The 27,875-nt window shown below is 34.9% G+C and overlaps 1 protein-coding gene across 2 annotated transcripts in view; it reads left to right on the top strand.

Moving 5' to 3' along the window:
- Positions 1-27,875, top strand: part of AFG2A (AAA ATPase AFG2A) — a 129,942-nt gene that overhangs the window by 79,307 nt on the left and 22,760 nt on the right. The gene's annotated exons all lie outside the window — the stretch shown is intronic.

Here is a 27,875-nt window from a genome sequence, read left to right as displayed (position 1 = left end):
ATTTTATTCAAGATGAGTATTCACTTAAACTATGTTCAAATGAACCTGAAAACTAAAGAGAAGCCCTTGTTCATTTTTAAAATTTTGATTAGCAATTTGGTTAGCAAAAATTTGGTTCTTATTTCCTTCTCTAAGCATTTATGGTACTTCTGTATAGTTAGGAGTTTTCATTGAATTGAAATTAATACTGTGATTGCCAGAGAGAGGTATAACAAGGCAGTACCTATACTTATAAGAGAAAGGATATCTCTGCATTCGTGCCGATCATTTTTTCTAAGCTTGTTGCCCTGTCCTGACCTCAGATGCCAGAATTGTTGTGCACCTTAATATCCAATTCTGGGCAAACACCAGATCTTTATGGAATAAATCCATCCATGGTAGGGTGTTAGACAAATATACAAACCTGGAGTGTGTTATTGAGATTTAGCTAGGAATAACTGGAATATAGTCCTGGCAGAAATCTGCCTGGTCAACTTTCAGACCCTACAACAGTTTCATTATCAAGTGGAGGAGGAGAACTTGTGGTCCTATTAGCTGTGCCTGAATGTGATCAGTTATGAAAACATCTGTGTGAAGATGCACTTTGGCATCTTGATAAACTTGGGGTTCTGTTAATGTATTACGGCTGCCCAACAGAAACTACCCATTAATTACTTAATCTTTGTAATGGTTTGTGGGAAAGGCCTTGATAGAATGGGCTAAGAGTTGCTGCCAAGGAAATGGACAGATTAGACACAGCATAGTTCACACCTGGATAGTGGGCAGAGCAAGAGGTTAAACGGAAGAAACCCTTCCTATTTTCTCAGGGTATAATGGAGACAGAGGGTGGCAGGGGGAGGGGAATGACAATTGTACTTTCACATTTGTAAGATTCTTTTGACATAGCTTTACAATAAAGTTGAAATAACTCATCTCTTGTGTTTCCTGTCTGGTCTATCTAGTAAGGCTGACAATTTTTACAGCTGGTACTGGAATTTCTAGGGCTTTAGGTCTTGGGTAACTTCAATTTCCATATTCTGAGTGATGATTCTATCATTGCTTGTGAAATTATAGCTTCCATGGCAACTATGGCTTCATGGGCAGGAAATAAATATTATAAAGTAAATAAATAATTGAGCCTGATTATTTTAAACCAGCATCTAGACATATGAAGTTTTTTCTTTGCATAAAGTTTTCCTATACATGGAGAGAGTGAAATGTGGCAGATAGTTTTAGGGGAGAGCTCTGTGTGTGACACTTTTACCCAAATTCACATGTTTGTTTAAATTACTAATTAATCATGTTATCCACTCAGTCATGTCCGATTCTTGGTAATTCTGTGGGCTGGGTCTCTGCACATCTTCCGATCTTGTGTAATATTAAGTGTGAGAGTATTCATATTGGCATGAGTTGGAAATTGTATTTGTATATCAAAGACCTCTATAGTTAACGTGACAGATTTTATTTGCTAGGTGCATCTCTCTCCCTGCCTCCCTTGTTAAAGATTTAGCTTTTTCAAATTATATAATTCTTAGGAATGAACTACAATATTTAGGATACACTAGGATTAAAAACTGAAATTATTACTTTGTCATTTTCTCCTGCCTTTTATATGTAGCAAGGAAATGATTATGCTAACAACTGCTATGAAGCTGTTAGTAAGATCATCTGTTCTGAATGAAGTTTTTTCAGTGCATTCAGCAGAGATTTTAGTGACAATGAAAAGTTAATGAAACTAGTTTCTGTTGTCAGGTAGCTTTAGGGTGTCCCATGAATACAGAAACCACCTTAAGCATTTTTCTTTTGCTTTCAAATCTTGATCTTAAAATGAAGCATTTCTCCTGCAGAACAAGGACAGCATGTTGTAGCATGTTGGAATAAAACTTGCTCACCAATGTAAAATGAGAACATTAATATTTCATGTGGCAACATGACTTGCCTTTAAACCGACAAGATCATTGCAATTTGAAAACAACATAGAAATCCAACAAGCCCCAGCAAAATTCTATTTTTAATAAACTCTGTTAAGCTTAAAAAATAGCTTACTAAAATGCTTTTGCTACTTGGATGTTATGTTAAAACATTAATTAATGAACCATACCTAAGCGTTGTTATATCTTAATTTGCTATTTCCACTTGGATTATCTTTGTATTCATTGTTCATGATTTATTCAAATTGGGATTACTTTTTAAAATATTTTAATCTTGCCAGCGTCATCTCAAGTTTTCATATTCCTCCCTCCCTCCCTCCCTCCCTCCCTCCCTTCCTTTCCTCCCTCCGTCTGTGAGAATGGAGTTGTGGGTGCCCTATTGCTGGAGGTTTTCAAGAAAAGGTTGGATAACCATTTGTTCAGGATGGTATAAGGATTTCTGCCTTGGGCAGAAGGTTGGACTAGAAGAACTCCATGGCCACTTTCAGCCCTAGATTCTATGATAGTACTAAAGACCTAGTTTGATAGAATCCAGCAATACAAAGAATGAAGAATTGCAATAACTCATAATATATTCAGCATTATGATTTTCCATAATCAGGAAAAAAAAAACTTATTTCTTTCTTTATGTACAACTCTATGTTTTGTAATACATTCATGAAAACTAGTGGTCAGTAGAATCTATGGTATATATCTGCTCTGGATATTGTAATACAACTTCAACTAGCTGATAAATACAGTGCAATTAATTGCAGAGCTGATTGTATCAAAGGATTTTGCCATTAACTATGTCAAGATTTACAAAATGAAAAAAAAACTTCTGAGAAAGGCATGGTAAACTGAAGATAGTTCTGCAAAAGTAGAGTCAATAATCATGGTAAAGACCAAGGAACTAGTGAATAGACCAGTTCCTTGAACGTCTCTGGATAAGGAGAAGACTGGAGATTACTCTCGTGTGCTCTGGACAGCTACTCCTCAGAAAGAAACTGCAGGCCAGCATGGGAGATAATAGGATCAGCCATTTTGCTTGCAACCTTGCCAGAGCCTTTTAAAGGACACTCAGTACACAAATCTCACTTTCTAATCACTTTCATAAATAGCTTATTAACTATTCTAAAGCTATTAGAGGCTTTGGAACATTTGATTTAATTAAAGATTAAGACTGTAAAAGCAAGTAATATAAAGTTGGTCTTTTTCAAAGTTAAAGTAACCTGTTGTAATGTTCAGGTAGTCCTTCATCGGGGTTTTCTGACATCAAGAAATATGTTATGGTCTTATAGATAAGGTTTGGGATGAAGAGAGATTTGTTTAACCTTATGAAAGTGAAAAGTTATTAAATCTGTTTATATATATTGAAATAAAGGTTGGAAGTCACTTCTTTATATATTTTTCTCTTTTCTTGTACTTTTTATTCTTTATTTCCATTCAATTATCTTTCTCTAAATTTAGTTGTATTACTTTTTACTATTCTAATTAAATTTTTAACAAAAATTATGTTTTGAAAAATATAATTTTATAGATTTACAAAATAAAATTAGTTGCTGTATGAACACTATTTTCTATCCATGTATTGCAGAATGCAAAATATAAACTAACTCTGGATATTTAATATTTGAACTCTTAAGCCCCAAGATCTAAAAGAAAATTGTTATACCAAGAATATAAAAAGTTCCATTCCTCCATTAAAAGTATAGTTCTTAGAGCATGTTTTTCATAAAATAAATGAATAAAATGAAGCATTCTGTCTTTTTCCAAATAATAGTTTCCTCAATAAAGAATATCATCGAAGAACGTAGTAATATCAGTACAAATGAAGGAGGGTAAATGAGTAAGAATTAGCTTGAAAATTTATTTAAAATAGTCCTCTGTTTTATCAAGAACAAATATTAGGAACTTTATATAGTTGCTAAATCCATGGTAATGTTGAAAACAAAATGAATATTTTGGAACGAACACTTTTTAAAAAGGCAGAAAAGTGATTATGGCCAATCTAGTGCTTTAGTTTATTTTTTTCTTGGCTCTGTCAGTCTAGCTATGCATCTCCCCAAAAAACATCTTGCTTGTTTTCCTGTCAGTATTACTGGCGACAGCCAGTCTGACATGGAAGTGAGCTGAATACAGTTGCTGTCTTCTTTAAAACCCGGAAGTATTAGTAATTCACTTCATTCTCTCAGCCAACTATATTTATCTAGGATATGATGTATTTGTTTCATGTGATTGTATTGTTGGAAGATAATTTAGGGCATATGTAACAGTGTTGCAGTGCTGCAGTTAATTAAGTTATGATATAATGATTAGGGAAATATTACATGATGCAACTCTTTTTTATAGAAAGGAACAGGTATGCTGAATTCAGATAAATGCTACTGGATATGCAGAAACATGCTATGTCCTTTTTGCATCTGAATATTTTCTTGATTACTGTATTAATGATTTAAAAAACCTCTTTGCTGGCAATATTAAGCCTCTCAGAAGCTGTTAGACTATAATCTGCTCATAGTTGCAGTTGACTATGGTAGAAATTAAAACTTTAAAGTATCAGGAACACAGAACACCCTGTTTAACTTAGAATTATAAATGTGGAGATACCTCTTGTTGAAAACTCCTTATAGAGAAAGATCCAAAGTAAGATTCAATGAAAGTAAGGAGAAATTTCCTGATTATGAGAATTTTATTCTTCAGCATGTAATCACAATAATCCAGGGAGAGTTTTAGAAGAACTATAAGTTTTATTGTCACTACCAAACCTTTTTCTCATTTTGAAATTAATTAATATTTTTGATTTTGTATTGGTGCTGCAAATACCTAAGACAGTATGACTTGATGGAACATGGGAATGTATAAAATCCACAGCCAATTTTTGTGTGTTTGAGCAAAAAAGTAACTTTTTGTTATTATCTTTAAAAAGTTATGAACATGTACCTTTAAAATTACAGTTCAAATTAACCCCTTTAGAATATTCTCCCAGTTCTTACAGCAAAACAACTTGGAATAATTTACATTATAAAATGTAGGGTGAAGATATTTACCTTACCTTGACAATAAATATTTGTTCATAAATTTGTCAATTTTGACAGTTAGAAAAATTTCTTAGGCTAGGATTCTGAGCTTCTCTAAAACCTACCTTTCCATCTACCTAACATCTTTTCCTTTCCTCCTCATTCTGGAATTTAAAGTGGGACAACGGGCCCTATATCGCATCCAGAGGACACAACATTGGATGGCAAAGCTAGGTTAAAGGAGTGAAATGAACGTAACAAAGTTCTTCACATAGGAAGGAGAAATCAAATGCCCATGATTAGGACCAAGGATTCCTATTTGATAGTAGCCCAAAATAACTTGGGATATACCAGACTAAATCAGTGATGTGTCTACAAAAATATTTAAACAAATGTTAAGGTATATCAAAATAATAATTATGGTTGCTTGTACAGTCAGCTAGATGTTTAGACTGGATTTGGCATTTTAATCTACCTACCAAGTCCTCCCCAAGGACCTGGAATAGACACGTTATTTCATCGTGTCAAAAGCTATTGCTACAGAATGTAAGCTGTCTCAAGGAAAGCTAAATTTTGCAATTGATTGACTTTGTCAATGCCAATGGTGTTCAAACGGTGCTTCAGGTGTTTGGGGGCTTTACCATTACTATTGATACTACATTTGCTTTCTTTGTCCACGGATTTTATTTTAATTTGTGGTCTTAATATTTTGTAATTTTTTCAATTCTTTTCTCTTCCACAAACCAGGGATTTTATTTTCATCAATTATTGTTAAGTCTAGGGTGTTATGTGGCAGGTGCTTTTGTTTTTGCATTAGAAAAACCTAGAGTGCTGTAGCTTCTTCATTTTTACCACTTTATGATGATACTAGCACTTCCTTGCAGGTAAATGGTATTTTTTGCAAATATTGTCATGCACCATTGTTATTACTTTATCATGCTATTGTTTCTAGTCAGCCTGCGCAATCTTCTTGCATCAGCTAACTAGATTGTCCACTATTTCTTTAGTTTCCTTACATAGATGCTACTTGCTGTTTGTTGCTGTCTTTTCAATTCTGGCTTTGTATGCATTTGTTCTTAAGGCTTGGTCTTTATTTCTGCAGCCAGAATTAGCACATCTGTCTCTTTCTTCAATTGTCCTACTCTTAGCGATTGCCAGGTCTTTTTGTTACTTGTTTTGCCTACTTTTGTGTGTGTGTGTGTGTGTGTGTGTGTGTATGTGTATGTATGTAAACTGGCCATGTAATTTTTTGGCTTGGCACATTCCTTTTCTAATCTTCTTTTGGTCTTTTTTTGTAGATCTTTTTGGTTTTTCTGATTTGTAGTAAACCTTAATAGTGCACTAGCTTAGTGCATCTTCACTACTATCCTTCAGGTATTCTTCCAATGCCCTTTTTCTTCTTCAAGCATCTGGTGTACTTGCAACATTCATGTCAACCTATGCTCATTGATAAGTGGAGTCTGTCAATTTCACTGTATGAAAGAAGGACATGATTCATTATCGTTACAGGTAATACTCGAGTTACCACAGTACATTTAGCGACAGTTTGAAGTTACGTGATAACGCCCCCCCCCCCAAGTGTTTAGGATGAAGTCCCAAAATTACAAATGTTGCAGCACCACGGCAGTCATTCACCCTTATGCAGAGGCACTGCAGCATTCACCGTATTCCCCCCCTCTCCCCACAACTGCTTCTCCCCTCCCATCCAGCTGCACCGGACTCATTTGTCTCGCAAAGATCTGTCTCCTCTCTGCCGCAATTTTTTTGCCTTTGAGGGAGAGGAGAGCAGATCGATTTCACTCCCAACATCTGGTCGACTTGCAAATGTTTTTCATGCCAGAAGTGAAATGTTCCGAATGTGATCTCGTGTGACTTCAGAAGCCTATTCTCTGCAAAAACGGATGGGTGCCTGAAGTTGCACGAAATGAAGCCCCCCAAAACATTTCACTCTTGTCACAAAAAGTATTTGGCAGTTGACCAGACACTAGGAACGAAATCGTCCTGCTCTCCTCTCCCTCAAAGGCAAACAAACTGTGGCAGAGAAGAGACAGATCTTTCCAAGGCGAGCGAGTCCAGCACAGCAGGATGGGAGGGGGGGGGGGGAACATGAGGTATCTTAGTGCGTCCGGGAGGTCTTAGGTGGCCTGTTTCATCACTAAGCTCTCCCCATGGCCTTCCCCACCCTGAGATACCTGGAACATTTAACAACCCTTTTTTGGATTTCTCTGTAAAATAGTTCATGCAAGTTTATAAGACCAGCAATCTCAAACCAAACAAGGAATAGGTGGAAAGCATCCTTTCGTCCCAAGAACAGTGGCTTGAAGGCTGTTATCCATTACAGATAAAAAGAAAACACAAAATTATTTATACTTTGATTTCATTATAAACTGATTTTGATACATAATTATATCTGGAATTCCTTCATAACAGCTAAATGTGCATGTTGGGTTTTCTTTTTAATGTATGATTGTGCCTGTTTTGGTGGAGTCTATGACCCAAATAATTTTTCCAACACTATAATTGTATAACTGCTGTTGCTTTATTGTAGCTTAGGCTTTAGCTATTTAGTGGTATGCGATGCACTGTACATAGTTACAAATGACACCTTCAGAAAATAAGGATGTTTATATCTTTAAACCATTGTTTTAAGCCTAAAAGTGGATTTTTACATTTCACAGTCTTAACCTTCCTTTACAAACTCTATTACACATGTTATATGTGAAGATGGGAAAAAGATTCCCTTATTTGGTAAATGGGCTTTAAAAATCCATTAAGAATACCCCCAAAACCTAAATAATACATTTTTAAAATAATACACTCGAGTGTCAATGGTATGTATTTAAGAGTTGTTAATTGTATTTACAAAGTAGAACTTGTTCTCTGTACTTTGTATAATCAGCATAATATTTAAAACAGAGCCAAATACGTTGCCAGACTTCTGTGGCTTCCAGGCACCTGAGAATTCTTGTTGCTTAGTATGTAAGACTGGGAGAGGTGACCAAAGTTTTTAACTGTATAAGAAGAAAAAGAAAAAAGTAAGAAAAAAAATGGAATTTTGTCAAGACTTGGAAAACAGATGTAATATGGTGTGTGTTTGTATATTTCATTTTATAAATCTTTTAATTTTTTAAAATCTAAAAATAGATTCTAGGAATGAAAATGATGATAGACAGAGGAAATCATTATAGCTGATTACGACAAAACTTTGTTCATATTAGCATTTTGCTCCAAAAGCATTAACTAGGATCTCAGAAGTATGCTTTTACAAAATTTTGAGTATCATGGCTCGTAACTTTTATTAATTGTATTATCTGTAATTTTGTTGTATTTGGAGTCAAGCAGAAACCTTTATTCCCCTTAGAAGCGTATTTTTAATTTATAGCTCTATTCAATGGGTATGCTCAGGTAGATGCTAAACTCTATATACAGTACTGGTAGGTCCAGTACTCGGTGTGCGGTAAATTAAACTGATTATAGTTGTCCTGAATTTCTCAACATTTAGTTCATTGTTATTGTTCTCTATACCAAAAAAAGATATTCATATATATTTCTTTAGTGTGGCTATTCTACTGTTGTATATTGTAAACTTCATTTCTTTTTTAAATAGGATTAAAAATTGGTTTCATGAAGGATTGAATTTCAGTGACAAAATTGTAAATGTTTTGCAAAAGGCTTTCAGTGCAGTCTTCCTCTACCTACTAAAGGAATGGGGTTAGGTCTTGCTGAGCCAATAGCATGAAAGTACTGCAGGTTATTAGAACCGTTTGTTTTTCTTCTGTGAAATTGCAAAAGGCATGATGCCAGATGAGAAGCATTAAAATTATTATAATTCTTTTTGAAGTTTTACCTTGCAACTTAAATTATGCTATGATGTTAATTAGCTCAGGGCTTTTTAATGATATGTGTCCATAAAATCATATGTGTTTTACCATATATCCTAATGGAATTATCTAACATTAGAAATTAATCATCTAAGGTTAGAAATCAATTTCTTTGATTTTTAAACATAAGCTAATGTACAAAAATCCACTTGCAACTGTTAGGATTTCTTCTTGTTGGAAGCACTACATGAACACACACACACACACACACACACACACACACACACACACACACACACACCACACGTATAAACCCATTTTTCATTCTTGTTGCTAGCACTATATGAACACACACACCCACACACTCACCCTGGTATATGTCTGTCTGTCTGTCTGTCCGTCCGTCCGACTGTATGTATGTATGTATGTATGTATGTATGTATGTATGTATGTATGTATGTATATGTATATAAAACCCATTTTTCATGAAATACTATAGTTACAATTCAAATTCTCAAGTGTACTTATGGTGATGCAGATTCATTTTTCACTATATATCAGGGGTGTCAAACTCACAGCCCGCGGGCCAGATGCATCACATGCTGGCCCAGCCCCCACCTGGTTTAGCGAAGGGGGAAAAAGTCCCGATAGGTCAAGTGATGCCTCCGTGACGACGCGAGTTTGACACCCCTGCTATATATGTTGAGCAAGGAAAGTACACTTTTCTCCATTAAAACATTTTCTTGAATTTTGTTTAATTAAGTGATCTAAAATGTTTATTTTGTGGATGAAAATGTTTTCATTGATGATAAAGTTCTCTGTAGATAAGACATCAAGATGACGCTATCCAGTTTTGACAATATTTGAATATACACTTTAAAAAGTATTTAATAATCTTATAAATATCTTTTCAGTGTAATGCATTTTTATCCAGGGTTTAGTACATTTGCTATTAATATGTTAGATTGCAGCTTTTGCTCTTTTATATTCATAGGTAGTTATGCCATATCTATAAACTACTTTTTTGCTGGTAGCTATTTTTTTGCTGGAAGGATGTTGCCAAAGTTTTGTTTTTTTTAAAAAAATACCTATACAAGAACTCAATGCTACTGCTGAATGCTGTTTTTCATTAGTAATCCAATGCCCTCATTTTAAAAAAAGTGCCTACATGTCCTTTCTATCTTTTAGGATGCTGGCCATAAAGATCTGTTTTACTTTGGTGAGTAATTCTTCACATACCTCTTAAAAACTCAACACTTTTGCTTTGGGTGTTCATATGACTCACCACATTAATCCACACCCATTATCTCTTCCCCCTCACAACAGAGTTGATACTTATGCAAAGGCAGATGAATGTTGACATCCTTCCAAGCTACCAGCAAAAAATTATGAACTGTGTTAACCTCAGTACATCAAAATAGAGGTTTAAATCCAAAGGTGGTTAACTTTGCACAAATGCATTCACAAAATGAGTTTTAAGTTTCATGTACCAAACTGTTTCTATGTCATTGGGTGAAATTTCTTTATGAACTCTGATAATGTATCGGTGCCTTACAGAGGCAGAATTCTTTAAATTACACAAGCATAAGTTTATTAATTCAAAGAAAGTGAACAATAATGTTCCCCTGTAAAATTTGTTCTGCTTTGAGGTAAAGTTTGATTCCAGTGAATAATGCAAGATTACAGTATCTAAATCCAGAGGAAAAAAAACTCAGAAAAAGTCAGTAAGGAATAGAATAGAATAGAATAGAATAGAATAGAATAGAATAGAATAGAATAGAATAGAATAGAATTCTTTATTGGCCAAGCGTGATTGGACACACAAGAAATTTGTCTTGGTACAAATGTTCTCAGTATACATAAAAGAAAAGATACATTCATCAAGAGTCAAGAATCATAAGGTACAACACTTAACGATAGCCATAGGGTACAATAAGCAATCAAATCATACTAGAAAACAATCAATATAAATCGTAAGGATACAAGTGACAAAGTTACAGTCATACAGTCACAAGTGGGAGGGGATGGATGATAAGGAATGATGAGAAGATTAACAGTAATAGTAGTGCAGATTTTGTAATAGTTGAACAGTGTTGAGGGCTCTTTGAGCTTTCTGAGTTGATGTAGAAAGAACATTCTTTGTTGTGTTTTTTTTTATGACGTTTTTGATGTTAGATGTCCATTTTAGGTTATGTGATATAGTAGAACCTAGAAATTTGAAGGTCTCTACTGTTGATACTGTGTTGTCTAGTATTGTCAGAGGTGGTAGTATGGGAGGGTTTCTTCTAAAGTCTACCACCATTTCTATGGTTTTGAGTGTGTTCAGTTCCAAATTGTTCCGGTTACACCACGAGGCAAGTTGTATAACCTTCTGTCTGCATGCAGATTCGTCGTTGTCTCAAATGAGACCAATCACTGTTGTGTCATCAGCAAACTTCAATATTTTAACAGATGGATCGTTTGAGATGCAGTCATTGTATATAGGGAGAAGTGGAGAAAGCACACAGCCTTGGGGGGTGGGGGCTGTGCTAATTGTACAGGTATCAGATGTGATTCTGCCTAGCTTCACCAGCTGCTTCCTGTCTGTTAGGAAGCTTATGGTACCGCTAGTTGATTTAATTTATTTAGAAGAATGTCTGGACTGATGGTACTGAATGCTGAACTGAAGTCTACAAAGAGGAGCCTTGCATAGGTATTTGGAGATTCAAGGTGTTGTAGGAACAACATACAGCTAGTGTCAGCTTTGAAATTCAGCTGCCACATTTTTTTGAGAGTTAGAGGAGTTGAAAAGTTCAAGGTTATTCTGTATGTCGTATTAAGAATTTCCAGTTGCCGTTAATTGGTTCTTGTGATTTATAAAGTGTAGAAGTGGGAGGAGAGAAGGTGGATTCTGTGTAATGCTCGATAAACCTTGAAATTGCTTTTGACATGCCAGATCTGTTTCTAATAAATCAATTGGAGAGATAACATCTCGGAGTGATTGATATCATGGATACTTTCTGGATGCCTTACAGCTAGTCCTTGACTTATAACCATTCATTTAGTCATTGTTCAAAGTTATAACAGCACTGAAAAAAGTGACTTATGACTGGTTTCCCACACTTATGGCTGTTCCAGCTTCTCTGTGGTCACGTGAACAAAATTTAACTACTTGGCAATTGACTCATATTTATGATGGTTACAATGTCCCAGGATTTGTGGCCTTCTGATAAGCATTGGAGAAGTCAGATGCACTTTACAATCATGTTAATAACTTAACAAGAGCAGTGAGACAGCTGTGGCAAGAAAAAGTTGTAAAATGGGCAAAACTCATTTGACAAATGTCTTGCTTAGCAACATAAATGTTTCTTTTATTTTATTTGGTCATAACATATCCCGTGTTTTTGCTTTTGCTGATCTAGATTCTATGTCTGTATTGTATGTATAAACATTGACTTTCCTGGTTTGATTAAAACAATTTTGCAATAAAGCATTAAATGTTAAATTCATATTTCATATGGTGATTTAAGTTTAGAAAGATGACAGGAATACTTTTGGGCAATTTGCCTTTTGCTAAAAACATATACAGATGCATGTAAGAGAGCCAAGCAAAGTTCCAACAGTGGAACTGGGTAAGTGAATTTACAGATTTCCATGTAAACATAATCATAAATTAGAAAACAATCATGTTACTATTATAAAGTGACATACTTGTCTATACTGTAAAACAGTGATGTTGAACTCAAAAAGAACATTAAATAGTAAGCCCAAATAGGAGTCACTAATTTATACAAAATGATCCTTGTGGACCATGTATTAATTACAAAATCACATGTTTATTTGTTTTCTTTTTTTGTTAATTTTTTCTTAATTTGCATTTTTTTGTCTTTCAAAGTTATTTTTAAATTAGTTATTTTTAGTTAAAAAATATAACTAAAAAAGAAAGCATATGTTTATTTTTTATTGCTGCATCAACATCAGACAAGAACTAGATGTAATATATAAACATATATATTTAATTATAAAATGAAATTGCTTTATTTTCAATTTATTATGTACATTTATATCTGCATACAAATCAGATTGGAACTAGTCAAAATAACGAGTACAATTAGATATAAGATTTTGTGATAGCACAGTTTTCAATATGGATGATAAATGCTCATTTGTTATTCTTGTAAAGTTTTAATAATCATCAAAGGTAAAAATAAGTGTTCACCAAACATTGCTAAGATTTTTACATTAAATATGATTTCAACAAAATGCCTTGGCAAGAATAAAAATCTAGAACATGAACTTCATTACACTTTTATTGTAGCACTCTGTTACCTTGATTTCACCAAGTTCCATTTGAATGTTACTTTTCACCCTCTCAACTTTAGAAGAAATTGGAGCTCTGAACAATAAAATATTGTTTTCACACATTTTGATTCTTTCAAATCACTTTTCAAATTCAGATAATAAAGTACCAAATGACTCTTGATAATTTTTATGTCAGATCACAATTTTATTTTCCCTTTCCAAATACCAAATGCTTAAATGTTGCAACCTGATTTTTGACCCAGAGGTTTTAAATTTAACTTACCGGTATGTAAATGCTCCTCAATACCTATTGTACAATAGATACAACATCCCCATGATGGTGTGATTTAAATTCAGCAACTGGCATGTATTTATGGTAATTGCAGTGTCCCAGGATCATTTGACCACCATTTGGGACCTTCTGACAGGCAAAGTCAATGGGAAAGCCAGATTCCGTTATCAACCTGTTACTAGCTTAACAATTGCAGTGGTTCACTTAACAATTGTGGAAAGACCAGTCATAAAATGGAGCAAAAATAACTTAACAACTGTCTTGCTTAGCAACAGGAATTTTGGGTTCAGTTGTGATAATAAGTTGAGGAGTAGCTGTATTTTGGAGGGAGGAGGGTAATTTAAACCCTTTTGGAAAGATAAGAGAAATTCAACCTTTTTTTCCTTAAAAAAAAGTCCATGTTGTTTGCAGTTATTTCCTTCCTTAGCATTCCTCCTACTAACATCTACTCTTAACCAAGGATTCATAAAACTTTATGCTGCAGCACTGGGGGTTTTCATTTTGCTCCAGCCCCTTTGAATTAAGAGAAACTTCCTATATTCATACTGGCTAAGTGCCACATATATTTCAGTAGCATAGCCTATATTCTATGACATTTAAAATTTAGGAAAGTGTTCTGGTTCACTGGATCTGAAAAAAATGCTGTTTTTAAAAATGCAATAATTAAATCAATGTGAACATTTTAAAAGTGTTTTATACATACAAATGCTATTTATAAGCAGTGGGAAATGTTTTAATGTGTTCAGGATTCAACTTTTAAAGTATTTGGCTAGTATCCCAGTCCTTGCTCCTAAATCTGTAGTCAGGTGGCCAATATTAACCTATAGTGCTCTTATTTGTGGAAGACATTTAAGCATCTAGAATATAACATGTTCAGACAGTGAAGCTGGGCATCTTGCCTTAAAGGATTAAACAAGGTGTTTATAAAAGAAATCGAGAGAATATGCATTGTTCTGTCAATTCATCTTTCAGATGATCTTCTCAATTGTTTGTTTGGAGCAAGCTCTAACTTTCTGGCTGTTAAAGACATTTATTAATAATACTTAGCTTTATTCACAATTATGCATTGCTCATAATTTTGTAAATGTTCACTAACCATCGGGGGAGAAACTGCCTAAATCAGGTGTGGGCATTCCGCTCAGAGAAATTTTTAATCAGAGATAGTTTTTCTAAAAATAACTATATGTTATTTGTGCAAATGTTGTCTATAATGAGAAGTCAGTTGGAATCTTTACCCAATGGGACATCCACTTTGTTTCAAAGTTAGAAAAAACCATTTAGGCCATTGAATGCAAATCTTGGTTCCAGGTTAACTTTCCTGTCTAGAATCTATTTGAATACATACATCAGAGGGAAGTCTAGGTCATCAACCTCAGATGCCCTACAAGGTTCCATTTTGCTTAGAAGCTGTTCAACATCTACAGGAACCACTGGCAAGAGGTAATCCAGAATGTTGGTACAGGTTGCCATCAAAATCTAGAAAAGATGGAAATGCTTTTAATAAAACAGACTGCATTTGGAACTGGATTTGCTCCCATTGAAAGAGCAGATTTGCAGTACTTGATTTTTATCTGTCACTGAATTGGTAGATGGTAACTAGTGAATGGTAACTTTCACATAATTACACCTGGTTTGCACCCATGAGTTTCCTGAGATAGATTGATTTGATGATTATTATACATATTATACATAGCTTGGTTGCATCCTATTTTGATTACTGCAGTACTCTTAGAAAATGTCCAGAAGTTGCTGTTGGTACAAAATAAAGAGGCCAAAAAGTGCCAGTTATTTTACCAAGATCCAGCTGACCCTGGCTGCTCTTTTAAAAATAAGGAAGACACTAAACAGGATGCATTCTATTAGTATCTGGGGGAAAAGACAATCAGGAAATAGCAGGGCTGTAGACTAGACTGAAAAATAATTGAGAAGGCAATAGAAAAATAATTGCCCAAAAAACTATAGATATGTACTCGTGCAGTAATAAAGTAAAGTATATTAAAATAAACACTTGAACTGTTATTTTAAAGAAGATACCACCTTTCCTGTTATTATTCTTTCTGGCTATTTGAAGACGTTTCGCTTCTCATCCAAGAAGTTTCTTCAGCTTTGGGTCCCCTCCCCCATTTTTAACACTCTTTCAAGTGTTTAGGGGGGAAAGGGGGGGGAAGTATGTTATAAGATAAATGAATGACCAATTAACCTGCAAAATTGCCTTTTTAAAGACTTACTATAAATACTTTCCTCAGTGTCTCATTGTAGGGCATACTTTTTACACATATATTATATTCTTTAAAAAGTTGAAAATATATGTACAATGTTTACCAGGTATAAACATTTAGATAAATCATACTGTCCTGTTTATAAATATATTACCTGCGAGATAAAAAGCACATATTCATCTGTCTCCCATTATAAAAAAAGAGAAGATAAAATAGCCTAAGTGTGGAAATTTCTACAACTAGCTTACTGAAATATTACTTTTATATCACGATTGTGTCCTTGACCTGTCTTTGTAATAGAGGAATAAATTGTATTTTTGGGGGGTGGGTGGGTTTAAACAATAATTTTGGAAGTGTTCTTTTATTTTTGGATGTAAGTTAGAAACTGCCTATTATCACAATGATTTTATTAAAATGGGGGTGTAAGCCTTACCCTACTTAGACACATCTTTAATATTTGTTGATTGATTTTCAGTTGAGACTTTATAATTTGTTGCTATGTAGGCTGTTATCTCAGGTCTCAGATACATAATAAAAATAGTAAAATTGGATGTTACTTTTGTTTTATAAAACATTTTATAATGTCTATTAAAGTTTTGGTAAGTAATCATAAGGAATATGTTAACCAATCCCTTTCTTTTCAAACATACTTATGTTCATTGTCTGGAATGGATATTGTTCCAAAGTGGTGTGTTTCAACAGATTTATGGCTTATAAAGTAGAGGGAAGATCTTTCTAGACAAAAACAAAATAATTGAATTCCACAGCTGCTGATAGCCGTGGTGGTAAATGAGCATGTTCAAGAGCAAGGCTGTCAGTAGTAGTTACCGTATAGTACCATGTAAAGGAAATACACTTTCCACTGCCTAAAAGGACAAAGTTTATTTTCATCTCCAAAGCAGTATAAGTAATTTTGAAAATATGCGAATCCTAAAGGTATGGATATGCCATGAATGCTTAAAACCTATTTATTTCTCTTGTTTGGTTAGCTGTAAAGTCTCATATGCAAAGTTCAAAATTATTTCAAAACTCCATTATTATACACAGCTGCAGTTCTAGCAATTCCTTTTGCATTTAGCGTGTGGTTAAATAGATCATCAGTTTCGTCTATGAAATAAAATATGATATATTGCACGACAGATGACAGTCATGTATTGTGCATAGGAAGATGGTGCAGTTTTATGAGAACCATAAGGTTACAGTAAATATAGGCATGTATATTGCCTATATTACTAAAGCAAACAAAACTAAATCATATCATTGCTTAGCACAAGCAAAGGAAACAATAGAAATTAGAAAGCTCCCACATCTTTCTGGGAGTTCCACTTTTAAGTTTCTCTTCCTTCCTTCCTTCCTTCTTCCTTCCTTCCTTCCTTCCTTCCTTCCTTCCTTCCTTCCTTCCTCCCTCCCTCCCTCCCTCCCTCCCTCCCTCCCTCCTTCCCTCTATAGGGGCTAACTTTTATTGGTGAATGTGCATACACTTACCTGCAGGGGTGGGATTCTACAGGTTCTCACCTATTCACTAGAACCGGTTGTTAATTTTCTAAGCAGTTTGAAGAACCAGTTGTTAGAAGAAATCTCCTTTTGTTTTTTTCCACCCTTCTTACATTCTTGGCAGTATGCCTAGACTTACTGTCTCCGAAGGAGGTTTTTTTTCCTTTGCTGGTACTTTCTTAAAGGGGAAGGGTTGTTTTAAGCTTTTTACACTGCTGTTGGGAGGAAATACTCCTGTTGGAGTTAGCACTTTGAAGAAATAATTGAATAATGAAGCAGAGCTGCCAGAAAGAAGCTTTTAATGACAAGGAATCAACATGAGTGACATTCACCAAGGCTTCTTGGCTAGCTAGAAAGATTGACATTCAAACGTGAGTTTACATTCCCTTTTTGAGTTTTGATCTAAAACTGGTGACCATTCAAAGTTACAATGGCACTGAAAAAAGTGACTTATGACCATTTGTCACACTTACGACCATGGCAGCATCCTCACTGTCATGAGAGGCCAGGTGAGGAGAAGCACCCCTTGATGTGAGTGATGTTGACTTGGCCATGCCCACTGTCACATGACCAGCAAGCCACACCCACCAACTAAGCCCCACCCACAGAACCGGTTGTTAAAAAACTTGAATCCCACCTCTGCTTACCTGTCCTTTAATAAAATGTATTTTAAAGGTCTGTTTGAAATCTTAAAAATTCCTGCTTTACAGACTTTCTATCAAAGGAGTTTTTTCTGTAAATATTTTAAACCTTAAATCAGAATTGGGTTTTTCAAAAAGTTGTTACAAGAGAATAAAAAGTAACAGAAAAGGCCCTAAGTCAAGTAATTTGTCAGGAAATCATATTATCTTATTCTCTTCACATCTCTTTTACTTTTGCTAATAAGAACCTAAGCTTGCTTTGGGAATGCCAATTGCTAATTTGTACATTAAAACTTTGAAATAACTCTTGAGGTAAGTGAAACATCCTCCTAAAATTCCAAATTTGGCAATGTCATAAAAAATTCATTTCCTTCTTTTAAAAGCAAATTGATAGCTCTATAGTTAGCTGTATCTTCTAGTTAGTAACAGAAAAAGCAATGGCCACCCTTTTTCCTTCTGTTCTTATAAACAGAAACAAATAAAAATAAAAAAGAGGAAAGCCATATAAAATTAATCATACCAACTGTCAAGAATGATGTCTATTTTTGAAAAAATATATAAACTTGGTGATACATTTATACCTGGGTTTTAAAAATGCAGTTAGTATCTTCTCACAGCATTTTGTAGGACAAGCCTGTTGACTTAAGAAGGGGTGAATGGAGAGACAAACAATTTTATTTTGGGAAGAGAGAAGGCTCTTTTGTTTTGGTAATGTATGCTATTTGGTAATGTATGCTATTTTTAATAGAAGAGGATTTGTGACAGGAAGCTCTAACAAATTAGTGGGGGGTTTTTTCTAAGAGAAAAAGAGACAGAGAGTGATGATGAATAGTATTTATGTGCGGAAGCCTGAACTGATCATGGAGTGTTTTAATTCAAACAATATAGGACTAAAATCAATATATACATGGCATTTTTGAGATTTTTATTTACCACTGAACAACCCGTGATCCATCTGATCATCAGTTCAGAGCTATTTCCTTACTTAAACAGAAAAGTGGAATGAGCACTGATAGGCAACAATGTCAGTGCTCCCAATGTTGGGAGCAGGAATGATTTCTTGCTAGCTTCCCCAGTGAGTCTTTAAAATCTTTTTCCTTCCTCTTTTTCCCTTCCCTTCCCTTCCCTTCCCATCCCTTCCCATGCCATGCCATCCCATCCCAACCAGATAGTGGTTCCCTCTCTCCCTTATCTATTCTCTCTCCTTGACTTCTTCTCCCTCCGTCCTCCCTTCCTCCCTCCCTCGCTTCCTTCCCTTCCTCCCATTCCCAGCAGGCAGGTAAGTGGTTGCTGTAATGAGAAGGAGGAGAGTATGGGAAAGGAGAAAGGGAGTGTGCAAATGGCTGGTGAAATGTGAGTGCAGAGGCACAGGGAGAGTGCACTATTTCTCCAGTGGCTTTCTTCCCGCAAACCTCCCACAAGGGGTGGGGGTGGGGAAGGGAAGGTGGCAAGGAGCATCATACGACTTTTTCCCAGGTTCCCCATTGACTTGTAAGAAACTGCCAAGGAATATTGAAAACGGGGATCACATGACCATGCCTGAGTGCAGTGGCATGGTGGTAGCATTGAACAGCAGCAGCCCTGCAGTGCTGAAATGGCAAAGTATTTCCCAAATTGCATTCCCTTGAGAGCAGATGGTCCCAAGCATTCTGTAAGTCAGCCCACTTGAGGTTCCTTTGTTGAGAAGTTTTGTCTTATGCTCAAAGGTTACAAAGTATTAAGCAGACACAGGAGTTTTGGTAGTATATACATGATACAAATATATTATTTGCTCTTTTCATATAAATGATGTAATTTTTCTCATTCAAAAAAATTCATTTCTGCAGCTATGATTTCACATATTGCTGTAGCTAACGTAATCTTTAGCATCGTGCTGTGGTTGATGTATTTCTTCCTTTTCCTTCTTTTTTTCCCCTCCCTCGAGGTATAGACAAGGCAAAGACTATGCTTTTATACTGAAATTTCAGGTGGAATGAAGTGGTTATAAAAGCATCTATCAACACAGCAAGAGCTTGCCAAGCCAAGTATTTGGGTTGGAAGTCATACCTTCCCAACTGCTTGAAAACAGGAAGTATCTTTGTTAAATGATGGTGCTTTGCTGCTAGGAATAAAAGAATGTTTAATAATTCTTAACAAGTATGTATTCTATAATTAAGAATATTGGATGAGAATTCTAATATGCAATCATACATGTATCTGTGTACTTGCATGTTGTGAATCCATTTAGCCTTTTTGTTTTACTAAAATTTCAGCACTTTATATACAAGCAGTCCCTGTCAAAAGCCAGCCCAGACACATCTTATCCTTGGTGATTCCTGTAAAGCACTCAGAATCTGTCAGAAACTGCCTGCAGGATTGCAACGGCTCCTGAGTGATTAATTACCAGAAAAGTCTGGTTCCAGGTTTCATTACATATAATTGTTGCTTTCTCTCAGAGGGGTTCTTTAAACCCCCCATCTCAAAAGTGTAAAAAACAAATTCCTGGGGTTTAGTACTTCTTTGCAAGGAAACTAGATGATTCAGTTTGTTATGTAAATGAAGGTTGTTTTTTTACAGTTTGTTATTTAGCTGTTAATAGATTCACTCCACCCAACTGAGTTCATTTGAAATACTTAAAATCATTTTTGAGAAGTCAGGAATGGATTTGTTTCAAGAACTGCAAGTTGGGATTTCTTTTCTCTGTTAATTGCTGCTAATTAAAATGAAGCAGCTTAGGATAATTAGCTAAGAAGACATGCTGCTTTAAAAGAAGCTGAATCATAAGTCTCTGGAAATGTATATCCTTATACATTGCACCAGAGATGGTATTCAGCAGGTTCTGACCAGTTCTGGAGAACCGGTAGCAGAAATTTTGAGTAGTTCGGAAAACCGTCAAATACAACCTTTGATTGGAGATTTTATAGTATCTTTTCCCTGCCACACCCACCAAGCCATGCCCACAGAATTGGTAGTAAAAAAAATTGAATCCCACCGCTGCATTGCACTGACCACTTATGTCCCTATAGTTGGATTGGTTTGGGTTTTTTTTTTATTTTTTTTTTACCTGTACATTTGCAATTTTGAAACCTAAGGACTTATACAAGTTTTTTCAGACTTATAGGGTAGGAGAGGTTAAGATGAGATGAAATGGTAATTTTAGGTAGTGATCAACAACATGGTTGTTTCTGCAAGTATTCTTATGATGCTTTGAGTGCCTTTGTTTTCCTTTAATACAAAACAACATTAAAAATCCTTCCAGTTGTAGAGAACTTTAAAAAAAAATTGCATTGTTGGTCCAAATTAAAATGACTATTTAAACCAATAAGACACCAATAAAACCAAGGAGCTTATAGTGGACTATAGAAGGAACAGATCAGACATCCAGCCTTTGCTTATCAATGGAGACCGAGTGGAGCAAGTGGCCAGTTTTAAGTTTCTGGGTGTTACCATAAAAGAGGACCTGACCTGGGATGCTCACATTGCAGCACTGGTCAAAAGGGCCCAGCAGAAATTATACTATCTGAGACTTCTCCAAAAACAACAACTGAATGAAAAACTGCTGGTGACCTTCTACCGCTGCACCATAGAGAGTATCTTAACTTACTGCACCTCTGTATGGTTTGCCAATTGCACAGTGGCAGATAGGACAGCACTCCAGAGCATTAACGTCATTGCCCAGAAGATCATTGGTTGCCCTCTCCCCTCTTTGGAAGAGCTTTATAGCTCCCATTGCCTTAAGAAAGTTCAAAACATTCTTAAAGATCCCTCTCATCCTGGAAACCCTTTTTTTTAACTATTACCATCTGGCAGACTGTACAGGATAATAAAAACAATGACAAATAGGCTGAAAAACAGCTTCTATCTCAGGGCAATAACTCTATTGAATTCTGCTGTATAGTGCAATATTAACGCAATATCAGGGGTTTTCAATTCAATGTATAGAATGTGAAGGATGTGTGTTTGTGTTTACTTTCATAGTCATAATGTACACTGAAGATGGTATTTAATTTTGTTATACGAGGTGCAGTGCCAATAAACTAAACTAAACTAAACATATTATTTTTGTTAATGGAAGCCTATGGTACAATCAGATATATCTAAAGACCCACTATGCTTAGCCACTGTCCTTATACAATATATAGTCTCTATGTATATATAATGAAGGAAAATGCATAGCATTCCCATTTTAAAAGTGTATCATCTAACCTGTAAAGTAACTTAACTAAACTAGCATTTTTCTTTGTTGCTTAAGAGTAAAAAGAGAGTAATGGAGAATAGAAGGGACATTATTTGATTTTCTGGCCTAATAAGTTTCTCAATATTATAACAGGTAGCTTAAGTTTTTTGAAACAAACAAATGAAAAACTTGGCAGTTTAATTTGGTATGCACTCATCAGATACCCAGCCCTCCCTTAATTTGGCTTGATTTTTAAATTATAAACATGTATTGTTTGATACTTTTCTGTTTTAATGTGACTGAAAGTATCCCACTTCTGCTTAAATTTATACTTAAATGAATCCACATTAGGAAGGACCCTTCATATATATATATTGTAATAGTCAAACAACTGTCTGCTGACCCCGGCATGGGGAATATATTGGGGGAGCATGGGAAATAAAGTTGTCTGTCAGATTCTTTAGCTTGCAAAATATTAATCAGGAAAATGAAAGGGTGGTAAATCAGAATGTAGCTAAATCCCTGATTTCTCAGTGATTTGGAAGGAATGATCAAAGATAAAAATGAATATGATAGAGTTCAATAAGGCAATTTGTAGTGTAACCGATAGAAGAGTATCAGTTATTATATCATATATAAAATATGAAATGAACTGTATGGTGAGAGACAAGGAAATCTAATTCCAATATGGAAATCTCGGAGATAGGAACTGAGGTTTCTAAATAAACCTTTAAGATTTTTAGAAAACAAAAAAGAGAAGAAATCCACTCAAATTGGTAGCTGTAGTTTTACAAATAATATTTTCTAGCTGTATTTTACATTTAAAGTCAAATGTATGTTTATACTTTATGTGCTCCCTAAGGGTGATATAGGTATTCAGTGACACAGTTACTACAGGTAGTCCTCAACTTATAATAGTTCATTTAGTGTCTGTTCAAAGTTACGACGGCACTGAAAAAAGGGACATATGACAATTTTTCACAATTATGACCATTGCAACAACTCCAAGATCACATGATTAAAATTCAGACGCTTGACAACTACTCATATTTATGACAGTTGCAGTGTCCTGGCATGTAATCTCCTTTTGCGATCTTCTGACAAGCGAAGTCAATGGAGAAGCCAGATTCACTTAACCACCAAGTTCCTAACTTAATAGTGCAGTGATTCATTTAACAATGATGGCAAGAATAAACATAAAATGGGGCCAAATTCACTTAACAAATGTTTCACTTAGCAACATAAATTTTGGGCTCATCTGTGGTTGTAAGCTGTACATAGATTTAGAACTGAAATACTGATATTTTACTATAGCTGCTAAGAGAATTTAATGTGTAATTTATATTGAAATATACTATTTTATTTGATCCACTAGAATAAAAATGTTTTTAATCTTCCCAGGATATAATACTGGGGCAGCGTGATGGTTGTATGGTTAAGACACAGGGCTTGTCAGCTGGAAATCTAACAGCAGAGGCTCAAGACCTGGGGATAAGATGGTTAGAAGAACAAAGTGCTTGTTCTAATGACAAAATGCATGGGAAATGTTTAGGTAAATGTACCTGCCTCTAGATTAGTCCATCAGCAAATTAGCAGCAAAATAGTAGGTAAAAATGGATGAGGTAAACAACCAGAATATATAGAGAAATCAGTTAGGATTAATTTGCCTATTTTATTCAAGAGGGGCACATTAATAGGACATTTCAGTTTTTAGTAATGCACTGCTATGCTTCTTTTTGAAAAAAAAATTACTGAAGTGAAGGAACAGCAGCAGATTAAATTGCATATAAGTATCTGTTTTTTAAATGGAACTCTGTGGTTTCTTAAATGTATTTAAAATCAAAATCAAAATATTCAAAATTATTACATTTAATTTGAAGAAGCATTTTAAACTTGAAGTAAAATGTCCTGATGATTTTAAAAAAAAACATTGCATTGATAACTTTTGAACATCTTTTAAATTCAGAATCCAAAACAGTAAGAAATTTAAAAACTTGTGATAGAAAAGTGTCAATTCTGTAAATTATAACTTCCTAGTTGGAGCCAAAGAGAAAAACAGTTGGTTATAGCATTTGAGCACAAATGTGGTATAATGATTAATATATTAGATTTGGACTGGGCAGGAGGGTGCGGTGAGAGTTCTATTCAACTGTGGATTGGGCAACTTTGGCTAGCAATTACCTTTAGCCCAAAACGCTTTACTCCATTATTGTTGAAAGGATAACTTTAAGGGAGCAGTTTTGTTTACTGCCGTAAATATAACAGAAAAGAGAGAGAGAGGAAAAATACACCCTGTGAATTTTTATAGTGTTCATCAAATTGACATCCTCTGTTTTCATGCTTCCTGCATACTGGTCAAAGGTTGTGTTTACATAGAATTATGTGAATTGTAGTCTGAAGAGCACCAGGTTGAATTCAGATACAGAAATTATTTATATGCTACATTGGGACAAGCCAAATTCATACTTTTTAGATGTTTGTCCTTCCAATCAGATGTCAAATTTTATGCATTACAGAAGAAAACTATATTTAGATTTATATGTTAGTATTCATATTCATCTCATGTAAGTTGACCTTTCTGGATTCTCTTCAAAGAAATATCCTCTCCTCCTAAATTGTCAAATCTTGTTGGAACTGCAACCTATCAGTTTCTTTTCTGCTTTATTAATTTTCTGGATAATATCCATATAAATGTTTATGCCTTGTCTGTGCCTTACGAAGTACTGCCACTTGATATTGCAGATTATTCCTGAACACCTGCTGTCAAATTCATCATGTCTTTTCTTGTCAGCTTGCACAACGTTTCAGATCTTGAGTAAGTGTGATATGATAGAAATGTTGTGCGGCCTGATTCTTAAAAACAGAATTTATAACTATTGCTATTTAGAATAATTATTTCTCAACATTATCTCTTGATCTCATATGCTTAACATTCTGTCTCATCTGTAAGATCAGATTTGCTATAATTTAGTGCTCTCATAGCAATTCCAGGGACATAATTTAGATTCAGACTATTCTTATCCATCCATGGTCCTAAGCACTATTTTGTACAACATCACTAGTTTGTTTAGCTACTAAAAATACATGTATCTCTATGTTTATTTCTCTGGTGGTAATATAAACTGGTACATTTTGACAATTGAGTTTTGATAAAGGAAAATAACATTTCCAGCTGTGTCATGGATTTTCATGGCATGTAGTTTTTGGATAGGTCTCAATTGTCAGCCAGGACATTACTGAGAAGAATAAAATATATTTATGACTCTAATTAAACAGGCCTATATAGAAGGTTGATGAGCTCTTGGGCAAATGTGATAATAGGACTCTTCTCAACAAGATTCCATTGAAATTTAAGTGAACAGATATAAATGAATTTAGGGCTGACCTTAAGGTATGAAATTACTGTTAAGGAGGGATTTAGGCAAGAGATTACACAGTCCAAGAAATAATGAAAAAGAAACTCAAAATATACAATGAATAAAGAAACTTGGACAGATTTCAATGTTCTGTTATTAAACCAACAACAATTATGCAGCATTCCTGGAATCTCCACAGTGTCTGTTGTTTACCTGGCCTGCCTCAAAGGGTTGACTTTAGTGTATCCTAATAGAAGAGAATACATGTAACTCATTGTTAAACTCTGGAGTCCTTGGTACTCTCTGAGCTTGGTTGTTTGCTTGCAGATATTTCATTACCCAGTTTCCCAACCATACTAGAACAGTATTTACGCTCTGCTACTGAATTGCAGGCTTTCTCATAAGTTTTTAGAGATGCTATTGCTCGCTGCTGGGGGTGGGGGTGGGAGATCCAAGCACACAACATACTTCTGGAGGGATACTGGATAATGCCCAAGGTGCTCAAGAATTCCAAGCAGCATCTTGATATAACTGATCTGACTGAACAATGAACTGGCAGTTATATCTTCCAGCTTTTTGAGACTTTAAGGAAACATTCTGATGGGTGTCTACACTGTTCTTCTTGTTTAATTTCTTTACAAAAATATGTGTGCTTTTGTTTTAAAAACAACAGGACATCTCTTCGCATGCCATATAGATTTCTTTTTCCACCTGAAAGTGCTCACAATGGCCTTTTTAAAGAAACTCAAGGAAGGGTGTTAACTTGATCAATGCTGTGCAGGAAGGAAGGCTTCTTCCTACTATTTTTCAGCATGACTTTCATTGACATGATCAGGCTGGGAAAAGTCTTATTGGCTGAGAGCCCAGGACAACCATGCAATATCTGTAGTCAACTGGAACTCAAACTATACTGCCTAAGGGAAACGTAGAGCATAAAAAACAATTTGGGTTACATACTGTGGCTTAAATGCATCCAGCTGAAAATATATTTGGAAAGTCTAAATCTGCATGCAAGCTTTTTTTTTAATGTCAATGTAATGACAATGAAAAATATTTTTGTTACATAGATATTAATGATTGAAAAGGGTCTTTGTTAGCCAATAATATAGCCATATTTTGGTGTTATTCTAAAGATTAAATAAGAGTTTCTACTAGGAATATGGTATGTAGTTGAATATGGAGAACTCAAAATTTAACTAACATTCTGTGATCTGTCTAATAAATAGTGGCTTCAAAAGCCTTTTGAATTGGGAAGTGTACCCTTTCTTCTCTAGAGTGAATTCACCCTATTTTTGTATCATTTGCAAAACTCATATTTATATTTCCTAACACCTAGCTTAACTATGTTGAACCCTGTAATATACTGGTAGAAACTTTTGTCTAGGTTCTGCAGAATAATTGATTTATTCTTCAATATTATATTTCAACTGGTTTTTTTCCTATAAGCCAACATTTTTAATCTTCTCTAGTAAAATCTCACTGGACATTTTGTCAAATATTTTGCTGAGGTCTAGGTACACTGTGTCCATAACTGTTCTGTGATCAGTGAAACCAGTCAATATATCCAGAAATGTCAACTTGGTTTGGTATGATTTAGCACATATTGATAAACCATTTTTAGTTCCTTGTAAGCAATGAATTCTTTTCTAAAATCTCACAGAATGACTAGTTAATGGTTTTCTCAGAATGTTTGTCATTGCATTGTTTCCTCTGAACAAGGAATACTGAACAAGTCAGGCCATGGCTACCAAACATCAAAAATATTTGCCAGACTATCTCAGCTTCTCTGTATGGGCTGTCTGAAGCTGTATAGAAAAACACCATCTTAAATGGAAACAGTAATCGACACTATCTGTCGATAGTGTCTATCTACCATATCTAGCCAAGATATTGCAGTGGGCTTTGGACTAAACAAATGTGTCACATTATCTTACCACCAGTAGGGGGAAAATAATAAAAACTGAAGTAATCAAGATGACCTATAGGAAGAACATCAAGAATATGCACGAAGAACATTACTAGAAATAGCTGGGCATCCTTCAAGCTAACAACATCAAGCATACTTGATGTTGAAGTCAGAAAGAAATTTTCTAATGAATATATTATCTGAGTGAAAATATCATAAAGCCCAAACTATGTGAAAGAAATAGCATCAAAGCAATTTAACACCTCGGCAGTTCCAGTCATTAGGTAAACATCTGGAACAGTAGACTGAAGTCAAGCAGAACTAGAAGCCTTGGATACCAAGATCAGAAAAATGATGACAATGAACTATACCCTTTATGCATGTGGTTACATTGACAGACACTATTTACCAAGGAATTTGGGTAGGCGTGGAGTTTACCAGGGAGTTAAAGAACCAAAAGGACATTTGAAGAATATCTAAGGACAGTGAAGAAGATGCATTGAAACTAGTATACTATGAAGGATTACTGGCTATTGAAGAATGCAAATTGGCCTATAAGAAAGACCAAGTGAGGAACATAAATGAGACATTCAAAAACTATTACATGGTCACTCTACACACACACACACATACACACACGCAGGCAAAACAGATAACAAGAAGATCTGGCAATGACTAAGGCCAGGAAAGTTGAAGAAAGAGATGGACTAATTCTGGCTGCATAACACCATGCCCTAAGAATAAGTGCATACAAAGCCGGAATTTAAAAGATAATAACAGGCAGAAAATGCTGCCTCTGA

Source organism: Notechis scutatus, chromosome 4 (genome assembly GCF_049901735.1).
Source record: "Notechis scutatus isolate UNSWTSFEM ecotype Mainland chromosome 4, rNotScu1.2, whole genome shotgun sequence".
In the NCBI taxonomy this organism is placed as follows: domain Eukaryota; kingdom Metazoa; phylum Chordata; class Lepidosauria; order Squamata; family Elapidae; genus Notechis; species Notechis scutatus.
This window is presented reverse-complemented; position numbering and strand designations above follow the sequence as displayed.